Genomic DNA, 6,452 nt, shown 5'->3' on the forward strand with positions numbered 1-6,452 from the left:
TAAGGCTTTCTTCACATTTTAAAAGGGGATCTTCTCCCTTTTGTGGGGAAACAAGATTTGGGGTGTTCCTCCACCTCCTTGGAGGGATTTTCCGATGGTCTAAGGGCGAATCTTCACCGAATCGACTCCGAGGGATCGAGGATTGGATCCGAAGATTGTTCTTCATCGTAGATAAGCTTTTCTTCCCTTTCTTTCTTGGATTTGGGATCAAGATGCTTGTATTTCTCTTGTCTTTGGGTTTCTTTCCTCTTTCTATGGATTAGATCTCTTGTTCTAGGATGGAGGGAGTATTTGTAATGAGAATTTGATGTAAAACTCTTATGGATTTGCCAATGTCCTATTTCTATAATTTTGCCCTGTTTGTATCTCTTCTTTCTTGAATGGATTGTCATGATTAGGGTTTAATTCTCATTCTTGATTGAATGTTTGAATATCTTGTGGATCTTGTAGAGGTAATTCCTCATTCAATTTTTCGAGGGACGTTCATGACAGGAACAAGCCTGTGTAAGGACGTTTGAGGGATAATCTTGAAGGGAAAATAAGGTCATTCAAGAGGGTAGGATAGATTGTATGCATTAATATTTATATCTTAATGAGGTTGAGAAGTGATGAATTCTTATGTTGATTATCCGAGGGATGCACGTGACAGGCAAGCCCGTGTAAGGACAATATAGGTTTCATTTCTAATTGATCACATTTAGATATATTTTAGTCCTAGGTCGGTTGTCTATTGCAAGAGAGAACCGACAACCTTCTACAAATGATGGACAATTGAGGAATAAGATTTGGTAGATCATTTATGTTGAAGAACATTACAAAGAAATCGAAACTCCTAAAACATACCTTTATCATAGTCCTTATTCTTGATTCTTACTCTTTTATTTCTATGTTTTGTTTTCTATAGTTGCACTTAGCTTGTTAAATCAATTGATCTGTTGTTTAGCTAACTCGCATTGAGACATCTTTAGTGGTTATTCCAGTCCCTATGGATACGATATCTTTTATTATTACTTATGACATTTCTGTACTCTTGCGGAACGTCAACAACAGTGTTCCACCGGGTATATATCAGGCTTTCCTGGAAATGTTCCCTGTGCTCTTGAAAAGGACTGGGCTATCTGGCTATCTTGCATTTTTTGATGTTTTTCAGAATTTTCTAGCCTTTGAGTTAATTGCTTGATCTCATTTTTCATCTCCTTTTGCTCTGAGAGAGCTTCCTCAAGCATCCTTTTAATTCTGGACAGTTGAGAAGGTTGCTGCTGTTGATAAGCCTGTTGTCCAGATGAGTAGCTCTGTTGCCCAGGTTGATAACTTTGTTTTGCTAGTCCTTGGTCCTGATTATTCCGGTATGAAAAATTTGGGTGGTTCCTCCATCCAGGGTTGTATGTGTTCAAGTACGGATTGTTTTGCTTCTGATTGTAACTGACTACTACATCGTATTGCTCAAGTTGGTTTATCTGTGCTTGTATTGGACCTTGGGGGCAATTATCTTGAGCGTGATCCGTACTTCCGCAAGTTTCGCAAACACATACTATTGCATTGGCTGTGTTATTTCCCATGGCCTCAAGCTTCTTGGCCAGAGCGTCCAGCTTTGCAGACATGAGTGTGACTGCATCTACATCGAATTTTCCTGACGCCTTGATTGGATTCCTTGAGAAAGAACCACCAGATCTTTTGGATGCCCACTGATGGTGGTTTTGCGCCACATTCTCTATGATCTCCTCAGCTTCATCAAGGCTCTTGTTCATTAATGCTCCTCCTGCTGCAGAATCTAGGGATACCTTCGTGTGATAGTTGATTCCATTGTAGAATGTGTGTAGAACCAACCATTTTCAAGGCCATGATGGGGGCACTGTCTTAGCATACTTTTGAATCTGTCCCAGGCTTCAAATAATGATTCTGAATCTATCTGCTTGAAGCTTACGATCAAATTCCTCATGTGGGTAGTTTTGCTTGGCGGGTAGAATTTGTCCATAAATTTTTGCTCACACTGCTCCCAACACGTTATGCTGTTTGCTGGAAGAGAATTCAGCCACTGCTTGGCTCTATCTTTCAGGAAAAATCCAAATAGAAGTAATCTAACTGATTATGGAGGGACCCTGTTCACTTTCATAGTGCCACAGATCTTGTAGAAAAGCTCTAAGTAATGATTTGGATCATCATGTGGTCCTCCTCCGAATTGATTCTGCCGGACCATCTAGATTACTGTAGGCTTGATTTCAAAATTGTTGGCTTTGATTGGCGGTCGGGTGATACTAGACCAAGCCCCTCGTGCATAAGGTGTTGCATAATTCTTCAACAATTTGTCGGCCATTTCTGAAGATTCTTGTGTGGTTTGGAATGCTTTTTGTAGGTTTCTTCTTCTCAAGAAAGTCCTATCGATCTCTGGATCGAATGATAGAAGTTGTCCTGAAAGATTAGCTCTTCGCATGCAAGAACAAGATATGGAATATTAAGCAAAATAAAATAAAATGAAATACAGTAAAGAAAAGAGTTTATATATATATATATATATATATATATATATATATATAGCGTTTTAATAAAAATGCAGAAAATGAAGAAAAACTAAGTCTAGTCTAATCCAATATGATTTTTGCTAATGTTATAGAGGCAGTCCCCGATAACGGTGCCAAAAACATGTTACGATTCCGTAAGTGCATGGATTCGTCGTTTGTAATAAAGATTATCGATCCCACAAGAACTGGTTATAAGCACTAGCAATGGTTCACTTAGGGTTAGCTAAACTACCGATGGTTGTAAGTAATCTAAAGGAGAAAGATCGGGAAGAAGAAATGAGAACTAGCAAAGAGGAAGTATTTGATTTGGTTTATGAAGAGTTCTAGGAGTTCGGTTTCATTATGGTGGTATTGATGTATCACGTTCTATCCTTTACTCATTGTCCATCAACATGCATTCGCCGGAAGCTAAAGCAACTGTCCCTAAGCATTAAATAGAGAAAGCCCCTATGAAATCTTATTATGGTTAATCCCTGTCACTAGGGCGCCTCGGTAGATCATAAGAACACAACTCTAATTGGTATCATTAAGGAAAGAAATAAGGGTTTGGTTTGGTCTCTTACTTCCTTGTGGAGAAGTTGCCTCGCCTTTCAAGGAAATACCCTAGATGTCCGTGAACGGGTTACCCCTATCACTAGGGCCCCTCGGGTGTACGATCTAAGGTACTATCTGATGTGCATAGATTTTATATACTTTTATGCATATTTTGATGCACATTTACATACTTTGAGCTTGCTTGATCTATGCATTTTTATACTTCCAGCTTTCCTTTTAGCATATTTACTCTTTTTGTTCGGAGATCTGCTTTTGTGCATTTGTGTACACAGGAGTCAAATTTGGTGAAGATTCTACATTCTTGGACAAACTTATGAGCTAAGAATTGGAGAAAGCACTTGGCCGTGCGCCACACACGACCCTGCCTGGGTGGAGTGCTCTGGCCGTGTGGTCAACCAGGAGAAACAGACCGGGAACTTGGCCTGGCCGTGTGAACCTCACACGGCCGTGCCAAGTCTTGAAGCAAATCAAAGTGTAATCCTTACATGGTCGTGTGGATATACACGTCCGTTTAAGGTTTCCAGAGACCAAGAAGGTCCTGGCCGTGTACACAACACAGCCGTGCAGGGTTCCCAGTGCTTAAAAGTGTTCTGGCCGTGTGCACCACACGGTCCTGCCAGGTTTCCAGAAGCTGGGGCAGTCTAGGCCGTGTGGATCTACACGGCCGTGCTTGGAGGTCTTGATGGGAGTTGCCCACGGCCGTGTACACCACACGATCGTGTATGGATGGCAGAGAGGGGAAAGGCTTTGTCCGTGTGAACCTCACACGACCATGCCTCGGGGTCGTGTGGTGCCCGAAAGCCCCCTCTATTTAAAGCCTCTTTGAAGATTTGAAAGGGGATCTTCTCCCCTTTGGGAGAAAGCAGGATTTGGTGGATTTCTCCCATTTTTGGGAGGATTTTTGGGCGATCTAAAGGGAGATCTTGGCGAATTCGACTCCGGGAGCGAGGATTGGATCCAAAGATGGAGCTATATTGTAGATAAGTTTTCTTTCTCTCCTCTTCTTGGATTGGGATTGAAGAAATGCTTGTAATCTTCTTATCTTTTGTTTTCTTTCTTCGTTTTATGGAGTAGATCTTTTTATTCTAGGATGGAGGGAGTATTTCTGAGATAAATTGATGTAAACTCTTGTGGATTTGCCATTTCTTTGTTTCTATGATGTTGCCTAGTTTGTATCGATTGGATCTTGAATGATTAATTGTGATTAGGGCTTAATTCACATTCTTGATTGGTTGTTTGGATATCTTATAGACTTTGTAGAGATTAACTCTCACTCGATTTTCCGAGGGATCCACATGACAGGTGCAAGCCCGTGTAAGGACGTTTGAGGGATAACCTTGAAGGGGAAATGAGAATATTCAAGAGGGTAGGATAGATTTTATGATTCAATTCTTGTATCTTTATGGGCTAAGAAGCTATGAACTTCTATGTTGATATCCAAGGGAAGCATAGTAATAGGTGCAATCTTGTGTAAGGACAACGTAGGTTCATATCTAATTGATCACATTTAGGTACAGTTTTTAGTCCTAAGCCGGTTATCTATTGCAAGAGAGAACCGGCAACCTTCTACAAATATTAGACAATTGAGAAATAAGAATTGGTAAACCATATACATTCAAGAGATCTTACAAAGAAACCAAAACTCCTAGAACCTCCCTTTATCATAACTCAACCCCCAAACTCTTGTTTGTTAATCTTTCATTTTAGATTTGTTTTTCATCCTTAGCATTTGAAACCATTTGATTAGTTGTTTAGCTAATTCGCTTTGAGATATTTCTAGTGCTTATTCCAGTCCCTGTGGATGCGATAATCCTTTATATTACTTGCGACATTTCCGTACACTTGTGGAACGTAACAAGTTTTTGGCGCCGTTGCCGGGGACTGCGCTATAACATTAGAGATTATCAATTGAGTTAGACTAAACATAACTTTTCTTTCTTTCTTTTCATTTGCATAGTTGTAACTAATTTTTTTTAGAATTCTGTTTTTATAAGCTTTTCATTCCTTGTATAACATTCTTGTCAATTTCTTTTGTTGTAACTCTAATTCTGCATTTTGATTCTAAGATTTTTGTCTAACTTATCTCTGCTTTTCTTTTGATTTAGTTTCTTTCTTTCTTTTTCTTTTGTACACATATCTTGCAATCTTTAGCATATGAATTATTCTAGACATTTTTTTTCTTGTTCCTTTTGTCTTTTTTTTCTTGTTTTCATTATCCACTTTCTTTCTTGCAATTTAAATTCTGCATTTTCTTTCTTGCTTTTCATATTGCATTTTATTTATTGTCTTTGATTCTTGATAATTTTTTTTCTTCTTCTTGAATATCCATGAGCACTAACATGTCAAGCAGGCCCATGATAAATTTTTCTATACCCTTTTCTGCAAGATTTTTATCTCCCATTATGCAACCTCAAATTGAAGCAGAAAGTTTCCAACTAGACCCAGAGATAATTTTCATGATACAAGGTCACAAATTTGGAGGAGGAGTATCAAAAAGTCCTTATTTGCATCTTGAAACATTTTTAGAGATTTGTGATTTGGTGAAATGTGAAGGAGTATCAGCAGATGCAGTTCGATTGATGACATTTCCTTTCAGTATCAAGGATAAAGCAAGGACTTGGCTATATTCTCTCTGTCCTCAAAGCATCACAAGTTGGGAACAATTGGAGAAGCAATTTCTGAATCATTTTTTCCCTCCAAGTAGAACAATGTATATGAGGAATTGCATAATAAATTTTGCTCAGGCATATGGACAATCATTATTTGAAGCATGGGATAGATTCAAGAGTCTTCAAAGACAGTGCCCTCATCATGGTTTTGAAAAATGGTTGATTTTGCACATCTTCTATGGGGGAATTTCTTTCTCAGACAAGAGTTTATTGGATTCATCAGCTGGAGGTTCTTTTATGGACAAAAGTGTAGATGAAGCTTATCCATTAATTGATCAAGTGACATTGAACCTCCATGAATGGTCGAACAAAAGTTGGATGGAATTTCCCTCAGATATTCAAGAAGTGCAAGTCATAAATGTAAGAGAGTTTGTTAAACAAAATGAAGTTCAACCACCTAAAAATGTTGAAATTCACAAGTCATAGAGTGAGGAGTCCAAACATTTGGGGGCAAAGCTTGATAGTATTGTTTCAAAATGGTTTAAAGAAGATCCCCCTCCTACACAATCAAGATCTAATGAAAAGTGTGATGATGTTGGGTTGAGAAGTGGCAAAAATTATGAAGAACTTCTGAAGAATAACATGTTTAGAATTAAGGAGAAGAATAATAGAAGATCACAAAAACTCAGTTCCATTTCTCTAGGAAGTTCCCAAAGGCCGCAAGTACCTTTCCCTCAACAATTAATCACACCAACACTAGATAAGCAAG

At 38.6% G+C, this 6,452-nt stretch overlaps 2 non-coding genes across 2 annotated transcripts; one reads left to right on the plus strand and one right to left on the minus strand.

Annotated features, from left to right (window-relative positions):
- Positions 1 to 1,835: 1,835 nt before the first annotated feature.
- On the plus strand, positions 1,836 to 1,945 carry LOC121988197. Its single transcript, XR_006113934.1, has one exon. It is a non-coding gene; the product is annotated as a small nucleolar RNA R71 (small nucleolar RNA).
- A 3,841-nt stretch (positions 1,946 to 5,786) lies between these two features.
- Positions 5,787 to 5,892, minus strand: LOC121988106. Its single transcript, XR_006113866.1, has one exon. It is a non-coding gene; the product is annotated as a small nucleolar RNA R71 (small nucleolar RNA).
- Positions 5,893 to 6,452: the final 560 nt, after the last annotated feature.

Source organism: Zingiber officinale, chromosome 5B (assembly GCF_018446385.1).
Source record: "Zingiber officinale cultivar Zhangliang chromosome 5B, Zo_v1.1, whole genome shotgun sequence".
NCBI lineage: Eukaryota > Viridiplantae > Streptophyta > Magnoliopsida > Zingiberales > Zingiberaceae > Zingiber > Zingiber officinale.